Source organism: Nesoenas mayeri (genome assembly GCF_963082525.1).
Source record: "Nesoenas mayeri genome assembly, chromosome: 4".
NCBI lineage: Eukaryota > Metazoa > Chordata > Aves > Columbiformes > Columbidae > Nesoenas > Nesoenas mayeri.
Window position 1 is genome coordinate 3,244,767 of NC_137540.1, and position 26,385 is coordinate 3,271,151.

Genomic DNA, 26,385 nt, shown 5'->3' on the forward strand with positions numbered 1-26,385 from the left:
TGCCTCTCGGTTTTATTAGCACGTGTCTGAGGGAGCTATCACTCTGCGTGATAGACAGCAGAGAGCAAAGCAAGATGTGTGACTCAAGGCACATAACAATCCTTATCTTGTGAAACCCCATGCAACGAGCACCGAAGATGCAACACTCCTATGTCACTTGCCACATAAGAGTGATTTTTTTTTAGGTTTTTTTTCCACTCTGAACGCTGTTACCCGCTCTTACCCAAAAGCTTCCTGTCCCAATTCAGCTGTAACTTCCAAGGTTTTTAGTTAAAAGCTCAAAGCGTGGAAGAGAAGTAAGAACAATACATCATCCATCCAAGGAATATTACATAGCAGTATGGACACGAGGGAAATTCAGCACAATGGCACCAGGACGAATCCCTCTGCAGCACAAGAATGACACGTAGCCAACTGAACTTCCATTTTTAAGGTCAAGCCTGAAAAATCTACCCTGCAAAAGGCATGAAACCCTTTGAGTCAGTATCAGTGCTGCCAGCTGAGCAAAAACCCTCCTGTAACCAACCAGAGAGTCAGAACAAATGATCTGTCTTGATGACAAAGGTATTAATATAAACAAAGCTCACCTAAATTTGAGCTGATGGAAAGCAGATATGTCAAACCACATGCTTCGACCATTAGGCCATCTGCTCTAGAAGTATCTGAAGACAACTGCTACAATGGAATTATTCTTCTTCCTCTCTTGTTTTCATCTAAAATCAATAGGTCTCTCTGCAGAAAGGATTCATATCAAGTGCTACTTTTTTCAGTCCTTCTTTATCTGTAAATCCTAAGGATCTCTTCCCCCATTGGTCTGTGAGGAGAAAGGAGCATTAGTTGATTTCCCCTCAGGCAACGGTATCTCTTCCTTCAAATTATAAATGCAGACTAATATTTATTAAGGAGTATTCACTTTAAAAAATATACAATCAATTTGCACAAAATCGTATCAAAATATTGTCAAAATCATTTTTTATGAAAATGGATTCCACATGTATCCCTACTTGCTTTCCTTCTTCAAATGAAGAGTCTATAACTTGATCTTGAATTTGGGAATATATTTTTCTTATAAGTTTTTGCAAAATATCTTAGAAGAATTGGTTGTTTAAATCATATAGGATTGCTTTTTTCTTTGCTTATTCCCTGAAATAGTTTTATAAAGAAAGAATAAAAATTAAGAAACAATAGGTAGGAATCAATGTTGTCACAGCTAAAATCATAAGCTGTGTGTGCTTTGGGAACATGGTAGTTCCCCAAGGTCATTCCAACGTGAGTAACTCCAGTCTTTTGATGTTAGGTGCACAGAGACACCGACCACATTTATCAGTGGTTTTGTTTCACTTCCCTCTCAAACATTAGATGATAAACCTAATATCAAACAGCAAAATTTGAAAAAGAGAAAAAAATAAATGCAATGGTTTCATGCTCATTCAGAAACTTCTAAATTGCAAAGTTACCCTGGTAGGTCCTCCTGCACCTTGTGCAACTGTATTAAAGACCTAAGCAAAGTAAGATCTTTTCATTTGCTGCTCTTAAAGCAACTGGAAGAAGAAAAGCGAGAATATTCCAACCAGATAGTGAAGTACAAATAGTTCTGTTTATACTTGACGCGAGTACTAAGTACACGGGATTGAAATAGGATGTCTCAGTAGTGCTGGGGTCTGTGGGAGGAGGCAGAGATTTATCATACCAAGCATCTGGAATTTGCTTCCTCCTGACACAGCTTCCTGTTTGCCATTAAACTGATGTTTCTCATCTCCCTGCCTTGGCCACCACATCTGGGTAACAAGGAAAACCACAACATGGGCAGATGCTCCTAAATGGCAAAATGCCAAGAACAATATCAACCAGCTGAAAACTTTGAACTGAAAAGAGCATTTTCTGAAGCAAGAGAGAGACAGAGCCCTGAAGAACCTGCTTCTTCCCGGAGCATTGGGCAACAGCTTCCAGACAGGGCCCAGCATCTCATGGGATGCCAGAACTGAACGTGCCTTTATGCCAAGCTCCTCACACACAAGCAACCCAGCAGCATCCTCAAAAGTATCATGTTGCTGAAATGGTTGAATTATACTCGTCATTACTTCAAAAACGCGTATCATGAGCTAATTGAATCCATGTGCACCAGATCACATTGAATCTCAACTTTTCACAATTGTTTATGAGGATACTTTATAATTTGAGTTTTTTCCCCATTCTGTAAAATATTTATTGTGGTAGCCAAGAAATGACTGCCTACATTTTAAAGCCTTATACCAGTAGATACACTTAAATAACCGTTGTTGGAAAGCAAATTTAAATGTTAAAAAAGTTACTTCTTTCTCCAAATTTGTATTTTGAAAAAGGCAAAATATCTGAATGGTTTTATGTCCAGCAGAACTTACTACAAATCCAAAATCCAGATACAAACAGCTTGAAGTTCAAGAGCGGGAGCCACATTTTAACATTGTGGTTCTTTATTTGCTCTTCATCTTAATCAACTCTCACATTTAGAAAAATTATCCTCAGTTTTTCCTTCCTCCCTTTACCAACACTTTCCAATACCTTCAAAGAGGATTTAAGACTCCAGCTGCACAGTTTCACTTTGACTTCCATCCCATTCTTTGTTCACCTTGCTCAGGCTATTGAAGCATCTTCTCTCATTTCTTTATTACTTCCTATAATGTCCTGCAAATATACTGCTCCTTCTGACCATCTGCACAAGGACTGTCCATTAGAAAAACTCATTGCCTATTAGCAGTAGGCTTGGCATGAAACATTAAAACTGGGCACAAACACGGTGATTAAATAACGTCTGAATATGGGTAGCTTTTTTCTATTTCAGATAAAATGTTGTTGGGATTAGAGGAAACATTTGCTCCTCACTCTTAATTAGGATTTTTTGTGTGTGTTAAGTCAATTAAATCTTAATAGGATGATTCTCTGGTTCTTTATTTAAAACAGAACAAGTAAAAAGGCAGAATACAAATAGTATGGAAAGGCTGGACTTTCTATTTTATTTGCACCCATATGGCATGCAGGGTTGCTCATTTCAATAACAACAATTTTTAATTAAAAAAAAAACCCTCCATAACTTTCAAAACAGTCAAGCGGGAACCACTGAAGAAACGATGTTTATTATCCTGGCAATTTTCCCTGCTCCTCAAACTGTCAGATCTATCTCTTGCACCCCAGTTGCAACCAGCTCCAGCTCATGGTGTTCCCTGCATCCCAGCGCATCCTGCAGAGAGGAGAAGCGGGAACAGGATGGGGGGCAGCGGCACTTTTCCATTCTGCAAAATTAGATCAGCATGCTATAAAAACATGATTAGCTACGATGCCTCAGCCTTGTTTACCCTAAAGCTCTTTAAAGGCTTTGTTTTACCATATTGTAAAGTGGTGAGTAATATTGACTTTTCCTAAGCATTCCAATTGTCAGAATGGCATCATAGCTGAGCAATCTCCAAATTAGCAACAGTTATGTCACAACAACTCCACTGAGAAAGTGTGTTTACTTCTCATTAAAAAATGAAGAACCGAGTCATGGAGAAATCACGCATCCGGACCAGCAAAGTTTGCATATCCTCAGCTAACAAACAGGCTCCCTAAATCTGAGCTTAATCTATTATCTGCACAACTCACAGCCCATTACAGTAATGACAACTGCAAAATGGTGGTTCGCATTAATATTTAAACATTTCTGTTTGCGAGTAGGACAGCAGAAACAACTTGCAGCACAGAGTAAGGCAGCCCATGGTATGAAGTTGAATGTGATTGTGTTCAGGGGCTCTTATAATACAGACCAACCAGAGGCATTAAACTGCACCAGTGTCTTAGAACACGTGGCCCATGAGTCTGCATGCTGCAAGAGTCGCCTGCAAGGGAAACGATGCTGTACATAAGAAGGTTTTGCTGAACATCTTGTTCAAAAATGTAGAACACACAAGGAAAGCCAGAATCCCTTTTGTATGCGTGGAAATACCTTTCAACAGAGTGCCCTTACTCCTGGTCTTAATAATGCACAGAAGAGGATAAGCAGAAGAGAAGGAGTCCTCCAAAGCACTCATGAAATCTCTGGGTCAATGAGAATCACAGCAGCACCCAGCCCTAAGCGTTTTAACTGATGTAAGAACACGAGAAATTAATAAAACCAAGCTGCAAAAACCAATTTCATCTAATATTACTTGTAATAACTAGCACGAAGATGCGGAAAGTCTGCAGACAGTTTGGTGAAAGGCCGGGAAGCTAATTTGCCATTTGCATAAGTCATTTCAAAGAAGAAACTATTTAAAATTATGTATCCATAACACATTACATGTGAATAGATGAACAGTAATCTTGAATAATAGTTCGGTGTGTATGTGCAGAGGAGGGGGAAGGGAGACGCCTTGATAAAAGAGGATAATTTGCAAGCATTAGAGCAGAGGGATGAAACCACTCAGGTTACAGACTACAAGATGTGAAGGAAAGCAATTTGAAGATGCTGCTTCAGAGCAGACATTTTGTTTTGTCCCTAATTCGAAGGGAGAAAGGAAGAAGTGGCCTTGCACATACGTTTTCCAAAGTTTCACTGCAGCAGTGATCCTTATGGCACCACACTACCATCCACAATACCTCACAGTTCTTCATACTGTTTCATGCCATTGTCTTTTAAAATATCACTACTGAAGCAGTGGAGTGTAGGTGTAAAAAGAGAGCTGCTTTGCTCAACGGTTGAATTTGATGGGAAGGGGAGGGTGGGGGGAAAGACATCCACACTTCATTTTCCCTGAAGAGCAGTGTGAGATTTCCAATCCTCAGCTTTAACACATAAAATATTAAGAGCCAATTTTCAGCTGCACCTCTGTCACTTCCATTATCATTCTACACGTCCGGAGGTGATAATGGACTCAGTAAATTGCAGCCTCTTTCCATCCCAGACCACAAGGGCTTTCACCTGGGGACAACTTTGCACAAGGGGCGGCCCAGATATATGCTAATGGGATCCAGCAGCAAGGCACTAGGGCAGACAACAACATAGGTTCAAAAAACCAAGATACTGTATAATAAAGGCAGGAAAAATGCCTGGGAGCAAAGCAAAATCAGAAAGGAGTGAGCTTGCTCCCCAAAGTTATGCCGATATTGCTATCCTCACAGATTTTGGATGAAAATATGCTGGGCAGCCAAATATTTTTCATTCAGACACATCTTATCTGAGCTGATTACTGCTTCGGTTCAGCCATGGTGCCAAACGTTACTGAGCACAATGGTTTTTTTAATTATGATGTAAGAACAAAACGGACGGTAGCACAGGTGGTGACGGCGCTGAAACTGGTATTCAGCATGTCCACTGACATCCTGGTTGCTTTTCAGAGCAGGGCGAGCAAAAGCTACTTATAACAAAATACTGCCACTGCCTTTGTATTGTCCCAGTTGTGCTTGAGAGCCTGGGACATCATACTTCTAATGACGTGCACTGAATTCCATGGGAAATCAGCCCAAAAGTTAGTGATTTTTAAATTACTATAGTGTAAAACAGCCTCTGTGGATCATAAGCACAAAAAGCATCTTTTTATTTTCCCATGGATGCAATGAAACCAAATCCAGCATAGTAAACGGAAAGTCTCCTACTGGTGTTAATGAAATTGGGATCATGCTCAATACACTGAAGGGCTTTTCTGTATTAATAAGCAGCCTTCAAGGAATAAACTGCAAAAACAGAGGGCCAGGGTGTTGGTCAACACTCAGAAACCCTAAGTGACTTTCTCCATCAGGGCCAAGCACGTCAGTGTGCTCGGGTCATGGGCACAGCATCCCTCCTGCTCAGGCCCCACGAGCATCGCATTTTATTTCCCTGAACTGAAAACTGAAGAAGCAACATCTGTTAAAGCCTCTATCCAACCACACTGTTGAAGAAGGCAAAAAGCAGTTTGCTACTACATGCTGTACTTCAGTGGTTATAATTTAATTATGTCTTTCCCTGGCAAAACGTTCTTCACGTATAGCAGGAAAGCGCAACAACAAGAAACACAGTTAGCACCCAAACATGTTTCCCACCCCTCTACCCAAATACTCAACCAAGCTTTACAGCTTAGATGACCAATACAAGGGGAAAAAATCTGGACTGAGAAAAATCTCAGAGTTCAAAAAGTCACATCTGATGTGGGCTTGAACTCAACAGCTAATTAACAGCATGGAGCAGACACGCAGCCAAGAGCTCTATGCAGCACATTAACAGCAGCAAGGCATTATCATAGAATCATAGAATCATTTCAGTTGGAAGAGACCCTCAGGATCATTGAGTCCAACCATAACCCAACTGAACTCCAGCACTAAACCATGTCCCTAAGAACCCCCTCCAAATGCCTTTTCAACACCTCCAGTGATGGTGACTCTGCCATTATCATCTACTTACTTCCCAACTATCCTATTCATGCATTGCATCCTGTTACAGCACGTATCGTCATATCAGTGCTTAAGAATCTTTAAATGTTTTTGTCTCTGCCAAGCTATGTATCAATTTTACCTGCACTTATTGAACATGCTTACAGGTATATCACACGTAGGGGGATATTATTTTAGGAAGTCAAAGAGCAACACTTGATTTGAGTTGTAAGCCAGCCACAATTAGCTCACATAAGAATTACAATTTCTAAAGTTCATGAGGTTGGATTACTTCAGCTGCATTTCAACAAGTACTAATTTCGCATGTGCCAGTCTCCTCACAAAAATTTCATTTCTATGAATTTTTAATGATGCAAAGTAATTTTTTCAAGGTCACTGGGAGACCGAGTAGTTATTCAGACATTAAATTTGCTCACAGTTTCTTGGCAGCTTTGCAAGAAAGTGAGCAAGGGTGGTGTGTGGTGGCAGTTGAGAGAGGGAAGAAGGATGGGGTAAAAGAGCAGAAAAAAAGTTAAAGAAAAATCAGGCAATCAACTTGACAGAAAACTAACTTTGAAAACAAACTCATGGGTTTTATTCATGTGCTAAAAGTAGAAAGGAGTAAAACTCGTGCCTTGGGCACATATATAATCATTTAAATCCCCTTTGTAGCATTTTATTCTGTTTTAATAAAGGGGAGGGGGGAAATAGTTAAAGACATTTCATTTTCTTTTGGCTTTTTTTTAAAGTCCATCTATGTCACGGCAGATTTTCCAGTAACCTAAATGTGGCGATATTGAAATGACTGCTTTACTTCATTAACCAGTTCTGTGAAAAAGCTGACATGACATTGATGGAAATTAACAATTCAAATGGTTCTGGCAGCCACAAGAGTGCCCGCTTCCAAATATTTCACCTCCTAACACCACCAAAATCTTGCTGCTACGGGCGCTTAGTGCCTGACAGCGGTGTAGCACCACCACCTTTCTGTTGCTTGGGACAGACAGCTCAGAGCTATTTTTTCCTCTATTTGTCAAATATTTCCTTTTCTGGGCTTCAAGTTGCAATCGTTTATGGAAGCAAGTGATTCCTGGGAAGACTCCCTGCCTTGCTATTGCAGCCTGTGCTGGGGCAGCTTATGCTACAACACACATGGACAAAATAAATGTAGGAGGATTGCAGGCAAAGCTCTGTAATAATTCAACCCAGCCTGAGGTCCTGATCCACTTCAGTAAAGTCACTTGTGTCCCCAAGCCTCTGTGGCCATAGGTTTGGTGGTGGTAGTGGACACCATGCGCGGACGCGTAGTCTTGCCTTAGCTGGCTTATGCGCTTTCCCAAGGTGGTTTTGCGCTGCCTGTTCAATCTTAACAGACAGGCAGCTTTCGCTATCAAAGAAAGGCGCTTGCAATAACCATCGTCCTCATCACCCCTGTCACTCTTCATTTGGGTGAGCGGCGGAGACTCCCTGCCGGCAGCGGAGACACGGGGAGCGGGTGAGCTCCAAGAAAAGCGCCTGGAGGAATCTTTGGCCTGAGCACACATTTCCGATTCACCTGCATTTAATGCCGTTAATATTTCAGCAGCTGCAGTGCCAGGGTCAAACTGAAATTTTGCACTCTCTGTTTCACTCGGAAATGTCAGTCACAGACCTTTGGCTGGATTTCTTTTCTTCTTTTTTTTTTTTTTTTTAAAAAAAAAAAACCACTGGTGAATGAAAAATGAAAATGAAAAGAGCGAGTAGCGAAAAGTTTACAAAAAAGGTCAGAATACTCATTTCCACAGCCTGTAATTTAAATATTGCTTCGTACAGGACCCGGTCTTATCATCTGTCTAAGATAGACAACGTTTCCATGCATGCCCACCATTGCTGATGGATTCTCTCTTCTCCAGCAAAATCCACAGGAGCACCAAGGGTGGGCTACACAAACCACCCCGTACCTGGTGTGTAAATCCAACACCTGAGAGGAACCCCAGTGTGAGCTCTATCCACATGTATTCCTTTGTACAACCAGGATGTATACTCTTAAGTGTATAGAAAATGATCCTGTGGCTTTGCTTTCCATTTCTTTTAGAGAGGTAAATTTTAAGCCTTCAGATTTCCCTAGGAATTTCTCAAATAGAAGTCAATCCCTTATGAGACTTCATCCCTTTCTGTCAATATTAACGTTATTTAGCCAGGGGAAGAAAAAAAATGCACCGCCTTGATTTTTTCTGAAAAACTAAAAGTTAAGCAAAAAAAACCTTGAAAAGAGCCTCTCAGATTCCTGCCACTTTTCACACATTTTGAAGACATAATCAATAGAGGCTACAGAAGGACTGAGTCTATGGCTGGGTCTGGTCTGTCCTTCTCATGTTATTCCTGATAGCGTGACCTTCTCTGATCAGTAGGGACTCTGGGAGACTTCTGAGGGTGTCAGCAAGTCACAAGAAAGCTTAGCAAACACAATTCAGATAAGAAAGTGCTTAATGAACTCAGATACACAAAGAGGACTCTGGATTACAATTAAATATTCAGTTATATCCCTTTTTTTAAGCTGGCTCATCCCCAGAAATGCAGTTTGGAGCAAAAACCACCTGTTGACTCTTTTCATATGTACACCCTTTTTTTGCAGTAATCTACCTGACTGGACTATATCCCTTTCTCTCCTTTAACATATGGACCAAATTAACCACTGCCTGGCCATCTCTTATAACTGCGCTTTTTAGTTATTGTCTGTAGAGCTGGTTAAAAGTCTCCTATCTCCCTCCTGTCTATGCAAAACCCTAGACAAAGGAGTGCCAAAGTGGACTTCTAATTGCTCTGAAGACTAATGATTCATACTCGATAGGTCAGTTATACATTTAACAAGATTCCTTTTTTCCCCCCTGTATGACCAGATATACCAGGAGCTGAATTAGAAATTAAAAAATTAGCTGTTTTAATGGAAGAAAATTAATAAATACTAATAATAACATTCCCAAAACAATCCTGTGAGCTAAAGAATTAAAATGTAACTATTTTATGCAGAGAATAAACACTATAAAAGTCTGTTTGATTGGGAGAGGTATGCTGTTTATGGCAAACAATGAGCAAGATGGAACTGAAGAGATGTGTCTCTCCATCCAATGTTTGGGCAACCTAGTAGACACTCTAGACTCATTTTCCCACTTTGAAAGGTGGAAAATAACCTTTTATCGCAGAGTAAAATAAGAAAAAAAAAAAAAAAGAAAAGGTAATATAAGGCTCTGATGACCAATCTCAAAAGTCTTCCTCTCCCTCAAGGTCCCCCTTAATTTGAAACTCAGTCTAACCTGGGTCTACAGGATTATTAAAACTAGTGTACATCATGTATGTGATAACTCACAAGTGCAAAGCTTTCCTTCCCGCTGACCTTGTGAAATGCCACAGGATGGCACAGTAGATCTGATCAGGGGCATTATAGCCACCAAAGTGCAAATATTACTATGTAAACCAACAAAAAAGTACTCAGAGGTGGGTAATTTCTGATTCCCTTTCTCCTTTAATTAGTCTGTTTGGGATGATGGGGAAGAGCTGCCTGCTGGGGGCTTCATTAATTTTTATTTTGCCAGCTAATTCCCCATCAATTGGCTAATGAATTTTATGATGCAAACTCTATAGCTGAAAAATAAACATGCAATCAAATGAATGAGGGATAGATTCATAAGGTTAAAAATGCTGAATTTTAGAGTTCATAAAAACAATGGAAGCATGTGAAGATTATCAACACCAGAAAGATTTTCTGACCACCCAGCTTAGTATTCAAGGCTTAAAATGTGTTTAGTTTGGGGGATTTTTTGGTTGTTGGGGGTTTTTTTTGTGATTGTTGTCAGTTTGTCTGGTTGTTGTGTTGGGTTTTTTTTGTTTTCTGGGGTTTAGTTTTGTGGTCTTTTTTTTGCTTGTGTGTGTTTTTCCTTTTTCTCTTCTTGATGAAGACAGGATAACCAGCTTCATACTTGTCTGCGGTCATTTCCTACTTAATTTTACTTTCATAGCATCCTGTCTGAATTTCAAATGCTTAAGCAGAATTCCAATGATCATCAGTGATAATGCATGATCTGTCTAACGTGAATGGACAGGTTAGATTAAATTCACATCCACTAAAAGTTAATATCCCTTTAACAAAGGAACTGCAATCATTTTGTGTCTCAATGTGGGTACTTAGTTTTGAAGCAGTGATAACCTACCTATAGAAAAACCTTTCCAAACTAGCTTTCTGTAAGACAAATGACAGCTCTACGTTTTTTTTCTCCCCTTAATATACCAGTCCTAATCCTGCAAGCCAATGCATGGAGATGCCCTGTCCCGCTTTTGCAGAGGTCTTAAGAGCTCTACACGAGAGCAGGGCTCTGTCAGCCTGCAGACATCCATTGGCAAGATCCAGCACTTAAGAAATAACACTTTTTCCCTTCCTCATTTCCATAATGATTTGCTACATTTTATTTTGACACTCAGTCCACAGTCACAAAGCGAAGGGAGGTGAACAAAATCCATACTGGTGCCATATCATTTACATCTTTATCTTCCCACTGCGTTGAGAAGGGCAAACAGAGCAGCTGTGGAGATGAAGGCTGGATCAGCTCCATGTACTTGGAAGAGTAGATTGCTGTGGCCACCTGGCAGGTAGCGCCTACCCTAGGAGAGAGTTTAAGCCATGGTATGAAAACCAAACAAAATGCAAAGATCTCGAAGTACATCTGCACCAGGATAATAGGTAGCTGCCATCTGCATCCAGCTCATCCAAGTATGAAAGAAATGTTTCTCTGTTGCACAGATGGGACCAAAAGATACAAGGGAAAGAAGTGTAGAGATGGCTTTTTATTCAAGCATTTTCACACATGTTTGTTTTTGAGACAGTCAACCCCTCACCTTAGTAATAGACAAAGTCCACCTGGACAACCTGCCTGGGGGACCCTATGGGTGTCTCCTTCCAAAACATGGGGCTCGTGACAGGAGTTCCAGGGAGCCTTTACCAGTACTCATGGATGCTGGATTTCCTTCCCTGTCCTTTACAATGCAGTTCTTGTGTGAGCCGTCCCACTGCTCACAAGGAGAATGGGGAAAGCAAGCAGGAGGCATAGGATGGCTTCACAAAGACCTTCTGAAACACAGTCGCTCACCCACCGGCTTCTCCTTCCCCCACACACCTACACACAGCCCCAGGGAAGCTCATGGCACCACAAGAACCCTGTTTGGCCATTGCTGAGCTTTTCTGGGTGTTATTATTCTCTTGCCTACTGTTTTCCTGAGCTGCAGCTTCAAGTTCAAAAGAAAACAGTAAAGAATTTGGTTGTTTTTCATACCTTCTGCTTCAGGAGATAAAATATTCTCATTTCTAACACGTTCTAGAAAGAAACAGAATTCTGCTTTCCTTCCGTTGTTCCAAAGGCTAAGGCAAGGCAGAAACATTAATTTTAACCCATTGTGCGTTTTTTTTTAATTACAATTAATTTCCTAAAGGATCATATTGGCAAGAAGGCATTGTGCAGTGAGTATCAGCAGCAATCAGTGTGGTAATGAGCCTATTGTGTTAGCCTTCATTATGTTATAATAGACATATTTTACTTAGACATCCTTACAAGCTCCACTTCAAGAAACCAGTTCCATATATTGTCAGTCACTGGAAATAACTTGACTAAATACCTCTTTCTGCAGGTAACGTAGGACTATAAATACATGATGGCACTAGGAATCATGAGTGAAATCCTGATCATGACAAGGCTAAAGGAAGCTTTGCCTTTAGGGAGCTATGCCCACACCTAGGAGGATGCAAAGGGACATGTGGGGTGGTGGCAGCCAACCCTTTAGGGTCTGGTCTTGCACTGGGTGTCTTTGAGGGTGCTACAGAAGATGGTGGCTAAATTAATTTAAAGTTGTCAAGCAATAAGCGAATTTCCCGTGCATACCAGCCATGCCCACAGACACCTATATGTTTTTTGGCTTCTTGGAGATTTTTGGCATTGCAGGGGTTAATGATTGCCCTCAAACCCCCACTAAGCGACTTGAAAAGTTCCAGAGTTCAAGCACAATGCCATAAGCAAGGTGCTAAATAATAAAAGAGCAGCCTTGTACAAGGCTCCCCGGCAGGGGATGAGCCTGCCAGAAGCTCCACCTGGGCTGATGATCCAGACGACGACGCCGGCAGCATAATTTATACAGGGTGTCAGAAAATGCATTACAACTAAGTGGCATCACTCTGAATGAAATCTGTATGGGTCAACTGCAGGTTAAGCTAACAAAACAATAAAAAATTTAAAATCTAACAATCGCAGAGTCCCCCAAGCACTCAAGAGAAGGAGCAATGGGTGGTTTCTTACATGGACAAAGGAATGAATCCCCACCTCCCAAGGGTTGGCCTCTCCAGATGTAAAGTAAAATACATTTTTATTTTTCCAAGTAATGGCAAGACATTTGCCCTAAGTGGGTTTCCTCAAGCTTATCGCCTTGAAAACTGGTTCATGACCTTCCATTTCGTTAGCGAGAAGGATCTCAAATGAGAATGTTTGAAAACATGGCCTACATTAAAGTGCTCACTATGAACCTGAGCAGTGGGGAGATCCCAGTAGAAAGACTCTCACTTTCTCTACTATTATTATATATAGAAAGCATGTGGAGGATTTGGCACCGTTCGTTGACAACTGTTAGCATGCACCCATGCTGCACGTTGGGGCAGCAGATCATAAGATAATAAGGTATGAAACATAGTTTCATTAGCAATGAACTTTGGCTGTGTTTTGATTTTGAACCTTGTGTTTTCCATCTTAAAGCCCAAAGGAACATTATTTGTATACACCCTGCTAATGGACTTCAGAGATAATTTTAGTGCTTTTAGGACTTCTGTATATTTTTTAACACTAATATTTGTAATGAAAAACTGTTTTGAGTCAAAGACACATTATTAAGTTAAATCTAAATATACCTGTATATATTCTAATGAAAAGGTTTCAACCAAGTCTTAAAAATATATATTTACTTTAATGAAGTTAAAATTGGAATAAATTATTTCATGAGTTCTCTCAACAACAAGAGCTACTCAATTTTTTTTTATAATTAAATTGAAACAATGGCTTTATTTAAAAGCCAAATGAAATGAAATAAACATCAGAACAGAGGAATGGAAATCCAAGTAGCAGAGTGCTGTGCTGGTCCACAATGATGTCTCCTTAGTGAATGAAAACCAGTAACAGAAAGAGAAAAAGCCTGAACCTGCAGTATTAGTCATTGGAGTGGAAATTGGAGAAGGTCACTGCCTTACCCCCATTCGAGCGAAATGCAAAATCTAAATGTATCCGTTGCAGTTTGCAGGTTATTTCCAAATTGAGTAATATAGCAAATAACAAAGAATACCCCTGAAATATTACCTAGTTTTGTCTTATATATAGCATTGCCTTCTCTTTACAAATACTATTACCATGCATATTTCTTTATGAACATAACAATTCAACTAATAGGCTACATCACCACTCCAGGCTCCCTTTAACACTTTCTTAGACTTCATAATTATTTTTCTTTCTTTTTCTATGCTGCTACCATTGGGTGACATGAAGGGACTTGCTTGTTAGTGACTGCAATTACACAATGTCCAGACAGTGCTTTTCAGTGAACAAAAACACATGTGCACACACAAATGTAAAATACTTTTCCAAATAGTAAATTTTTATCTCTATATAAATATAGATAAACTCCAAATTTTATAGTACCTTACGCATTTTTTTGTTTTGTTTTAACTTAGAACCATCCCAATATCTATCTATTCATCCATCAATCCATCCATCTATCCATGCCTATAAACCACCCCTCCCCTTTTTTCATAAACAGCGCTGCTAATTAACTCCCACATTGTAGCAATCTTTCCATTACAGAAAAAGGAGAGAGAGAGATTTAATTTATCTATATGTGATGAACAAATGCCCTGGAGAAGCTCTTGTAATCTATCATGTCAATGTAGATGAACTCCTCGGGATTTCTTCTCTTTGTTTTACCATCCAATAACAGTAAAAGTAGCACACAGAAGAATCCCAGTACTTAGGCTATACAGCTAATCAACATCGGGAAAGACATTCAAGGTTGCTCTGCATTTATCCTTTTTTGAACAATAAAACTTGGGGGTGACTGCTCCTGGGTTTGAGATCTAATTACTCCAACAATTACGCTCATCAGTGCATTTATTATTATTAAGGAATGATGACAGAAAACTGGTCTCTAGCTGATTAAACAAAACAAAGCACTAATTGAGAAGAACAGCAACAAAACAGATAATAACAGGTGTCTTTCTAAAGAGACAACTTTTTACATAGATAAATATCCTAATATTTCAAAATGACTGGAAAAAATATCCAAAAAATCCAGAAGGTCAATTACTTCAAGTGTTACACTTTGATGTAAAACCAAACAGAAAGAAGTCAAATCAGGAGAGACACAGAATAACTCTGGTCTCTGTATCTCCCCCGTCCCCCTCATTTTAAACATTTTCAGTAAGCAAGAAACTGTTTTGTTTTGTGGGTTTGTAAATCCTTGCAAGCCTGAATAGGTCATAGCAAACCCCATTTCAGCTCCAAAATCCACTTAAATGAAATGACTGTGGCTTTTACTTGGTAAACTTCCCTTAAAAACTGTCTGTGAGGAATATTATTTATAAAAATATCATGAGATGCAAACCATTAAGCAGGCTCCAACTGGTTATTTAACCCAAAACAAACTAACAATGATGGTTCTACTTATGGAAAGAAAATAGGACTTATTCACTTCCAATGGAGAAGAAAATACTGGGTAGGATGAAAATAATGTACTTGGATGCAAACAGATACACTTTCTTGATCATAAAGAAAAAAAAAGCCAAAAAACAGCTCTGCATTTCTCAGACCACCACCCCCTTTTTTAATGAAGTATTTCAAAGCTATGCATACATAATGCAGCTGCCAAAATATTTGATGTGGGTTTAACGCTGATGAGTAAACCAATCGGAAGCTTCTCACAGGAATGATAAACTTTGGATTTCTAATGATGTTGAACAGACAGATAACAAACAAACATTAATGCAGGAGACTTTGTGGCCACGTTTTACCATAGTCACAAGGAGAAACTCCTCTGATGAAAAAAGCTACCAAGAGTTAGGGATAAGTGCTTTCTGAGATGCTCAGCTCCTTTTATCGTGTGCAGCACCATTTCACCGAGCACCAGATTAATCTAGAGCTCTGCCTGTTCTAAGTGGCATGATGCAAATAGAAATTCACCTTTCAATCACTTTTACGGGTTAATGACACTGAGTAATAGCACATTAGCAAAGTGCCACTCCAGACAGCAGTCAGGCATGCCAAACAGATCATCTGACAAACGTTTCAGATTCGTTTTCCATGAACAGAAACACCGTTCAGGCTTATTAACTAGCAAATCTGCATACAGTGCAGTGTAGAGCACAGAGGTTCCATTAAAAGTAGCAATCTATCTCATTAATGTAATATATAATGGTATTTGGCCTCTTCTATTGTTGCAAAATTAAAAAAAAAAATGCTCATATTCTGTAATGTTGTAGTATATTTGCATTAATTGCTTCATATACTCTGCTCAAGATTTTGATGTGGAGGAATTCCCCCACTGGGTTTAGAGAGAAATTATATTTTCAGTTACTACTGCTTTCAAGAGCGCAGATAATTCAGGTAGCCTTCCAAAACTACCCTCTGTCCTCACTTCATTTTCCTTGTTTCTATTAAATGCAAAAGCAGTGTATCTATATGTGGTCTTCATTGCTGTTACTGCATCTGTGCTTTTACAGATGTTATCTGAGCATGTGGAGCAGTAGAGTTACAGGGGCTGATCGCTCACTTAGTCCAAAATCAATAGAAGAGGAACAGGATTTGCCTTTGTCTCCAACCATATTGATAACCAAATGGGAAAAGGGACAACTAAAAAAGAACAGTTACCCAAAATGTTCATTCAAAACCATAAATAAAATTACTTGAGTGCTTTCACAGCTTTTAAATATCAATCTTACTAGAATGTTAGAAAACAAAAACGTTGCTAAAACAATATATGAAAAGCAAACTTCCCAACAGGTTTTTCCCAACTCAATCCTAACAGTAACCACATGTACTAAAAGCACAATTAAAAGCACCACTCCCATCCAGAGAGCAGAAACAATGCTGTCTTATCCATATGTCAGCTCAATTCAGAATTTTTTTAGCAGCTGGGATTTGGAAAACTATCTATAGAAATTTCCTTTGTTGGTTAAATCTTAACCATCTTCCTTCATCTAGCTTGTTCGTTTCAGTTCTTTGGATCCTGATAAAACAGCAGTGTTTTAATCTGGCTTTTTTCCTGTGTCAATATTGGGTGTGGGCGAGGGGGAAGCAACTCTTTTGGTTTTGCTTGCTGTGTCTCAACCCATTTCTAGCCACAGAATCCCTCCCTTGCAGTGTTCTACCTCTGGGACCAGGAGTCACAGTCTATAACCATTTATAATAAAAGGTAGGTGGGAAATCAGCTTTCTGCCCCTTTGATGGTCACTCTGTGGCTTTCATCAGAGCTTTTGTTTGGAAACATGGCTGCAGGTGATTACTCCTGTGGACCACCAGCTTGCTTGGCCACACTGCAATTGTCTTTAATGCTGAATTTGGAATTTCAAAGCTGCAATTTGCTGTTCTGGATTTCCCCTTCTGTCTTAAGCTGCTCCACTTCAGGGTATCAGAAGTAACCAGGGCACATTCTCACGCTTGGCCTCAGATCAAGGTAGCCCAGGTCTATTTTTTCCATTTTTGCCTTGAGTTTTATTTTGCATCCATTTTACAGTGCTGTGCAGAGAGTAAAGAGGACATATCATGGTGGTGTGACGTTGCCAGGCTTCCTCCAGATTATTTCAGGAAGGATTTCAGGTTTGAGTCACTGGGTAATCAAAGATTTTGCTTTATTGTTAGCTATATTGAATGTCTCACATGCTATTTCCTTTAGAAATGCCTCAAGTGCCCACATTGGTTACTATTCTTAAATAACATAGTTTTTAATGACACTGCAGGGTATTTAACAACAAAATACTGCTGCAATAATGGGATTGCAAATAAACGTGTTATCGATTAGTTCAGAATTTGTGATGATGTGTCAAGACTCAGGAGATTCAATAACCAGCACATTTGTGAAGACCCTGGGACATCATAGGCAAGTCTGTTAATTTTTCAGTCTGCCTCTTCTGCAGAATAAGGAGGAAAATACTCCCTGATCTCCAGGCTTTTTGCCTGCTCAGGCAAAGCGCTGGAACGGCTATGGCACATTGAGCAGTCCAGCCAAGTAAACCCTGAGCTTGTGTGCATGCAAATCTGCTGCTACGACATGTTAGGTCACAGTTAGAACAAAGGATTTAAGTTAAGACTGCTTCAGGATTTAGTCCAATAGACAGTGGGTTCCTTAAATTCATAGTTCACAGTATTCCACATATTGGTATGTATACCAAGCCAGTCAGAAAGCCTTGGTTTTCCTTGAATCATATAAATTGTTTTACGTTCATTACAGTCCACAGAGACTCAGCAACAGAGCAATTAAGAAAACAAACTGTAGAAATGGACCATATAAGGAAGAAAAGCAGAAATGTCACCACCAGCCTTTAAACATATGGCTCTCCATGGTCCTCCTTGCGCCATGCAACTTCCACTGCTCCATCAGGCCCAGATGTCTGCTTATTTTGGAGCAGAATTTGCTTAGAAAATCTCATGGCCAGCATGATTTCATACCTCATTAGTGTTGTCCTGATGCAAGTAATGGAAATAAAAGTCCTGGAAGCCAGCAATTCTGTACACATGCAGAAGCTGCTTGCTTATCAGATGCTTAAGGAAGGTGATGGAAACTGAAAAGAGAGCAACACAGCAAGGGTAGGATAAAGGTAACAATCAAAATGAGAGATTATAGTAGGCACCAGTGGTATTTGCAGCTTAAGGGAGTGTTGTCTCTATCACCTGGGGATGAGGAAAACAGCTCAATGCTTGCCCAGTTATGCTGATAGTTTTTGAGGTTTTATACCAAACTGCATCGGAGAAGCAATATGGGTTAAAAAAAAAAAGAGTAAAAAACAACTCTTAATCTCTTCTAAAGCTTTGTTTCGCAACTAAGATCATGTCAATAAGGTTACAGAACTGCCCCACAAACACTGCTGTGGATACAGGCAAGAGGGAAGAATCTGGTGAAGTGGGTAATAGCAAGCAAAGGAAGGATGTGGAGCACAGAGAAACCCTCCAAGTCTACTTTGCTGCCTAGGAAATAATAAACGTTCTACGTGTGGCTGCTTTTTCTTTCACCATTATTGAAACAACCTGAGTTTGTGCAGAGTGGCCTTGTGATGTCAAAGCAGCATCTTCTTGATGTGGTAGCATTTTTTACAGGTCAACAGCGACACAAATGACATCTCTAATCATGGCCAACGTGGAAAACATTTTGAGTAAGAATGAGGCCATATATGGTCTTAAAGAAAGTTTGTAAATGCACATAACCCAAACTGGAATGCTTTGGTTCTGGAGGAGGAGTGAGAAGGAGTGGAGTAAAAGCAAAAAAAGGGCAAATGAACAATAAACCAGTCACAACCACTACTGCCTGAGGAGGATTCCCCCTCCCTGACCTCCCACCACACCCAATCCTATACTTCTTAGAATCATAGAATCATTTCAGCTGGAAGAGACCCTCAGGATCATCAAGTCCAACCATAACCTAACCCAACTCTAGCACTAAACCATGTCCCTAAGAACCTCGTCTAAACGCCTTTTAAACACCTGCAGGGATGGTGACTCCACCACTTCCCTTGGGCCCATTTAACACAAGCAGCAGTACCTTGGTTATCTCTGAATTTCATTGCATAGGAAAATGAAGGGTGATCACTCAACAGAACCATGATCACTAAACATCAACATAAGAAATCCAGCAAGGAGTCACTGTTACACTAAGGACATGTGCCAAAACTACCTTCAGCACAACACTCTTCCACTGCTTCTCCTGCTGAAAAGCAAACACCCAGGCCCCATTCTGATGGGCCAGGACACCCACTCGCAAGCAACTCTGGCTCCATCAAGCATAAGGAGTCATCAGTCTTATAGCAGCACATAACTCACCCCCGCCATTTCCACCCTTGTTTGACAGCTGACCTCCTGTGGAGGCGGCTGAAGGGGGCATGAATGGTTCTTGTCAGCCCACTTTGTTTAGCAGCTATCAAAATCCAGTCAATGCCTCCTCCATTGTCTTTGCTTTCTCCTCCTTCTGTACTTCCCTGCAACACCGCTGTGGGCTTTGGACTGTGATTTATCACCAGCTTCACAAGGCTGCTGCTTCGTGGGAGCAATAAGCAAGAGTGTAATTCTGACAAGTTTGCTTTTCGATGCATTTTTGCTGAAAGCAACAGCTATATTCACACTACCCTTAAACATAACTCATGCCCCGGCATTTCCAGAAAGAAGAGACACAAGAAAGATTTCAGAAAAAAATCTTCTGTCCTTCCCTAACTCTTCCTTTTTTGTCCCTGTACTTCTGCTTAGTGACCCAGAGAATGCTAAGAATAAGTCTGGCAGGGGGAAGAAAAAAGGTCATATAATAAATACATTCAAGAAAATAGTATTTTATGCTCACCAAAGGCAAATAACCAATATTGAATTACTCACTGAGCTCTGATCCTACAGTCCCAACACAATGTCTGTCCTGCAGTAGCATACAGAATATGGTCCATCATTCTCAGCGCTACTAAAAGCCCTTACTTTTATATAAGCAGTTATAGATTTTGTTTCTACATAAAATTTCATGCTTTTATAAAAGCAAATTCCAGAGCAAATGTAACTCTTCAGAGCCATCATTACCCGGGGTTTTATTGCCAGGTTTGTTATCTCTCCTGATAAGCACCATGTCCAGACACTCTGCTCAGCCTCAATTCTTCTTCAGAGCCTGCTAAGATTTATTTTAGTGCCTGACACTGAAGTAAAATACACTACCCTTTAGTTTCTGCATACATTTACTATATGGCAAATTTGCTCCTCTGTTTTATCTTATATCTCCTCTTCCTTGCATCCACCTCACACACCTGTTTGAGTTGCAGCCATCAAGAGTGTTTTATTAAGAAGTATCTTTAGGATGACGCCTGATTTTTTCTGCCACATGTTTGCAATGAACCCAGTGCAATTAAGCCCCAGTCTTTAAATGTGGCCTCTAAGGACCACAGTAATAGACATAATGCATCATTATAAACAATGTTGTCACAGGAAAACTCGCATTCTCTTCCCTTTTACCCCAAGGGCCACAACAGGGTGTGTGCGTGAGGGTGGGAAGAGGAAGAGCTCTACGTTAGGAACCTGCACAGCACCATTTCAATGTGCTTTCAGCAGAATGTGGGAAATAAACGAACAGAGAATGAGCACTACAGCATGCCAGTATGGATGTCACCTCTTACCCTGGGCCCCCTGGCTAATGCTATAATATGAGAATGAAAAATACCAAAAGTCTATTCTGGGTGATGCAACACCACACTGGACAGTGCACGAAGATCGAGGCACTGAAACAATTTGAAGGCTTAAACAAATCCTGAGCTTCCTTTTAAAAGCTTAAGGAACAGTGAAACCTTTTTTTAATTTCTCTAAATGTTCTCTAAAGAAAATCAGTTGAAAAGTCTAAAATGAACCTGCCCCCCACTGTGTACAGTTCTGCATGGGTAACTTTCCACTCAGACAAACAACTATGGAAGGAACGTGTAGGTACGTAAACAAGATCAATCCACCCCCAGGCTGTTTCTCTGCACCGATGTTATATTTCAAATGAATCCCGTCATCTCAAAACAGTTTGAGAATATCCGACATTCGTAATTCTGCTCTTTTCCATCAAACGAGGCATTTCAACTGCGTAAAATTTATATTCCACTTACATTCAGTACTATCCTATTACTGAAGTGTCTCTGATGCAAGTTCTTGCAGAAAGACGCAAAAATTCATTAACTCGCTGCCACTAGCCCACTTGAGGGAAAAGCAGGTGTCTTCAGGAAAAAGAATACTCTTAAGAGAGATGAAACACAAAATTCTCTTTCAAAATGTATATACATTGCATACACACATGCATACATATGAAGAAGAGAGAGGCAGGAGAAATACAAATCAGAAAATATTAATTGCAGAGGATGTAGCAACAATAACATGAAGACTTTTATCCTGAAGCATTTCATCGTGTAGTACAGAGTATTCATTTATTAAAGAGGCTCAGGAGAGCTAAATCAGACCAGCCAGCCTCAAACATGACTATCAGTACACTTCTTAACATCATCAGTCGCTTAATGTTGCATTGCCAGCATCATGTTTGTTTTGCATATTATGGCTTTTCCACAGAGTGCAGAGTCGCAGCAGATTTTTGAGATCAGAGGAGGGCACGCGAGCAAATGAGCCAGACAGATAAGTCTTATGACATCTCCTGTATGTCTTGATCTTACACACTGGCAGCATCTTCTGCTTTCTGCTCGCTGCTTGAAGAACAGTGCAATGCTTATCAATGAGTAGTGATTAGTCCAGGGTTACCAAAGAACTCAAAATGGAAAGTTTTAACTTCTGGATAATACACTCTATCAAGCAAGTGAAGCCAAATCTCCCTTCCACAGATATCAGTGACTGTTTCCCCTCTGACTTCTTGTGGGAATAGACCTGGTTCACTGAAGCTTTCCTGTTCACTCTGTGCACACAGAACAGCTTTGGAGCAAGTTACTCAGCTTGCAGAGTGTAAGACACGCAAAGAGATGTTACCAAGATAAACACCACAGGTCAAACCCTCAACCTTGCTGGAAAGAAGCAGGCAGAGGCCAGCCAAGGTCTGTCATCTTACATGTCTTACCTGCTTTTTATTAATTGCTCTAAGATCATTGCGGCTGAAAGAAATTTTAAAACAATGCAGTCTACACTGGTTGTTAAGTCAAAATTCTTTAAGGCACATACTCAGTATCAGTTTCCCTCTCAAAGCCATGACAGCGCATGTGCCTGAGTTTGGGATCGCATCAGACCAGTCATTATTTCCGCAGTCCTACGTTAACACAAGCTCCTTGATTTCCCAGCTATGTCCCTGATCCTGTTCCATTTTCAGGACACTCCTAGAGGGAGTTTCTCCATACAACAGATCAGCAAATATTCTTGTTTTCACCTTTCTCCCAAGGTCAAGCATCCAGAAGCAGACTGCCTGCTACTGCCAGCCCAGCAACTCTACAGTTTGGTTCTTTGTCTCTCATTTGAGCTCTGAGCACAGTGAGAGCCCAAGCTCTGTACAATCTGTGAGATAGGACATGCCAAAGACATGATGCCCTTGCAGTGACCCCAAACTCATTAGCAGAGGAAACGTCTCTATTTTACAATCACTCAATCTTTTACAAAAATGTAGAATTCATATACTTCTGGGAACTGAAGTTGTAATTGTGTTTGAAAGTCCAACTTCTATAAATGTGGTGTTGTGTTGAACAGACCGTGACTTGACTGGGGACTTAAAACACATGGGGGCTTAGGTGATGTATTGAAATGTATTCCCCATGCATTTATCTTAGCTCGGATAATGAAACTAAGCTGTTAGCTTCATTACTCATTAAATATCCTTATGAAACAATTGTGCCGTATTACAGCCAGCAGACTTGACTTCCATTTTAACACGCTTTATCTGCTCCGTTCTATGTCTTCTCTACGCATATACAGATTTTGGGAGCTGTGCAGTGAGGAATCATGCCTTCCTGGCTGCTCTGGGTAGATCTTACAGCACGTTGGCTATTCTAGTATAAGCACCAAATTATAAGAATTCAGAAGTACCAAGTTTTATGTTTCAAACCTTGCATGATGCAGCATATGGAAATGCTTTTTGTCCTGCTACTTTCTTAAAATAAAACAACAAAAAAAGCACAAAAAAAAAAAACAACCCTTTGCAAAATAAAGGCAAACAAAAACTCAATATTAATCTCTCTGAAAACAAAAATGCTTTGGAATGCATCTTTCACTGCTGGTTTCATGGTCCTTACTTCACTGTTCTCTTATGATCAGCCCAAGCAGATGACTCCCAATGATTGCAAAGGACCGTTAAACTCTGTACAAGACATCTTAAAATGGGGAAAGATACTGTCAGCTTGCTTTCATTTCTTCTTAGCTCAGCACACAACATCAGTCATATGAACGTAATTTAAAACAGATAAATTCCCATAAGAAATTGAGTAATATTTTCTTCACCTGATTTATGTAACACATTTTACTTTTACTTGATGCAGTGCACCAGTCTTGTGGCTGCCACAAAGTAACAACAATAATAACCAACCTAAACAAACAAACCAATGCACACAAAACCAAACAAATAATAATAATGTTGATAAATAGAACCACACCACTAACACAAAACAAGGATCAAGTAGTGGACAGAAACAAGTGAAACAGAAATGAGTGCTTGAAATTCCCCTTGCTGCCACGCTGAATGCAGAATAGACAAACCTGAGCATCTTAACCACTGGGGAGCTTGGGGAATGCCAGAGTTTGGGGTGCACTTGGAGCTTCACAAGATTAGGCCCTTTCTCTTTTTCTCTCATGGTTCCTCTGACAGACAGATGAAGGTGAGTTTCCAACTCAGATACAAGAAGGAGTGAATGTGCCACAGGGCACCGACGGGACAAGATCGCAATGTGTCCCTGAGCATCACCTCTGAGCGGCAGACCAGTGCAGCTGACAGAGAAGAGGTAACATTACCGTATTACACACAGAGCTGTGATTCATGTCAACCCTAAAGCGAACTTGTCAGCTCCTAAACACTAAAACTCACTCATCATTGCTTTTAAGTCATGTAGAACAAGTTACTTCATTATGCCATTTGTTTAGGGAAAAAATAAATGTGACGACCATTGTTTAAAATGTATTAAAAGCCAAAATGAAAGAGGCAGTTTTAAGCATTCAAGAACTGCGAGCTTCTAGGAGAGAATGCACTTTTTCTATCTACTGGTTGAATGACTTGATAAAACTTATTTGCTAGGTACGGATGGTTAAAGAGCAAGAGCTTTCTGTCAGCCTGAATCTAAAACCAAGAGCTAGCCTTTTTACAATAAATCATGAACAAACTACACTTGATTTGTCTTCTTGTCCATAGATTGTATTGAAGATATAAGTAGTTATTGATGTTATACAGTAAGTACAAAGCTGGATAAAAAAAACCTCCAGAGTTTTATGTGCTGTAAAGTGACAAATAAATGGCAAGAAGGAAAACTTAGGGGGTGTTTTTTGGTCATGTTATACTTTCAGCTCATTACTGTCACCTACAAGAGAATATTCAATATTTGAAAAAGTAACAAGATTCTCAAAAACTTCCTATACCTATATATGGAATCTAACTCAAAAGTACCTATTTTTAAGAAATAAAGCAATATTACTCTTTCTCCAGCCCACATAAAATAAGCTGAAGACTGTTGATATAAATCATCATATAAAAATGTGATTTAACTATTTCTTTCTCTATATATATATCAAATACAAAGATTGTCTGACATGCAGTCTAATTTGCACTGGAATTTAGAGATGAGTGAATTATGATAAAAATTCTGCAGTAATCGAGTAATAATATATGCAATTACCTCAACAAATAAATCAAGTCAGTAGGTGAAAGCATTAACATAAGGGAGTTGAATTTGGTGACCTCTGAGACATAGACTCAGCTCTAAAATCTGGTGCTAACTAACTGGGCTTCCCAGGGCTCATGAAACACATCTGACCCTTTCATGCAGACTTTTTTTGCCTATAATTCCACACAGTTCACATATGACTTCAGAGATGTTGGCACATTTTATTGAGGACATGAACAATTAATTATGACTTACTATAAGACAGACACAGCTCTTGTTTGTTTTTATTGCCAAGTAACATTTTCTGTTCATACCTAAGTGCCAGATTTTATGCAGCAGGTTGCTGTACATTATTGTAATGATTTATGGATCATGGATCCCCATGAATAGATGGTGCGCTGGGTACAGGTCTCAAACTTAGAGGCTGCCATCCTTTCAGATATCTATACATCTACTATAATACATCATGTGGCTATGTAAAGGACTTAGGGAGTAAGAACAACAGACATTTGGGGACTCCTCTCATTCAACTCGACAGGTAACTGTCAGGAGTAAGGATAAACCTGATTTTATGGAGAGTATCTCTCATCCCACAAGCTTAGCCTGAGCTTTATTATTGTTCTGAACTAGTTTGGGGCTTTGGGACTCCTGAAACTTTGCAATGGAATAATTTGACCCATCGCTGCAACTCAATCAAATTGTGTTAATTTATGAGGAATGTGTCTTGTCATATAATGACATAAAATCATGACAGGACATGCCTTCATCACACATCAAGACAACATGACACAAAACTACGGCGAGGTGAAGTTATTCTGTGCAGTACAACAAATATGATTAAAACTAGTGAAAAACCAAAGGGAGAAAACTGTGAGATGTGTCAACTGCAGTGACAAAACAGCCCATAGTATGAATCCCTTGGAGTCTGGCCAAAACAAACAACTAACAGAGACAAGATCACACACTTGGAGATGTAAGAGTGGCAAGCGCGTACTACTCGGGGCGCTTCTCAGAAGCAGCCGTTCTTTGCATGCATTTTTTTGGTGCTAATTTTTTTGCCATTGATACAGTGCTGAGGCCAAGTAAAGTAACTCTGCATGTTACACACCATATACTTTAACTGCTTACTGCCCTGCTTTGTTATTTCTTCTTTTGAAACCGTGCCAATGCGTCTTTAACACGAACGGTCAACTTTTGCGAACAAGACAGTTAAGTGGAGAACGGCAGCCCTCTGAAAACTCGGCCAAGCCTGGAACAAAAGCAGGTTTTTAACAGCGAACATTGAAAAGTCTGTTAAACCATCTGATTTGTGTAATCTGAGCCACACCATGTGAGTTGTTTCCTCTCCGCTGGCCAACTCTGACTGCCACAAGGGTGAAGAGAACAGGGTTCCTTAGAAATGTCAACCGCTGTTTATCAAAGAGCTTTGTAAAATTACTAAAATAACATTTCAGCTACAGTGGCCTCCCTTAGAAACTTGCCAAACGCTT

At 39.9% G+C, this 26,385-nt stretch overlaps 1 protein-coding gene across 2 annotated transcripts in view; it reads right to left on the reverse strand.

Annotated features, from left to right (window-relative positions):
- The window catches only part of UNC5C (unc-5 netrin receptor C), a gene marked incomplete at both ends in the record, with an annotated part of 220,438 nt that overhangs the window by 147,859 nt on the left and 46,194 nt on the right, over positions 1-26,385 (reverse strand). The window lies entirely within an intron of this gene.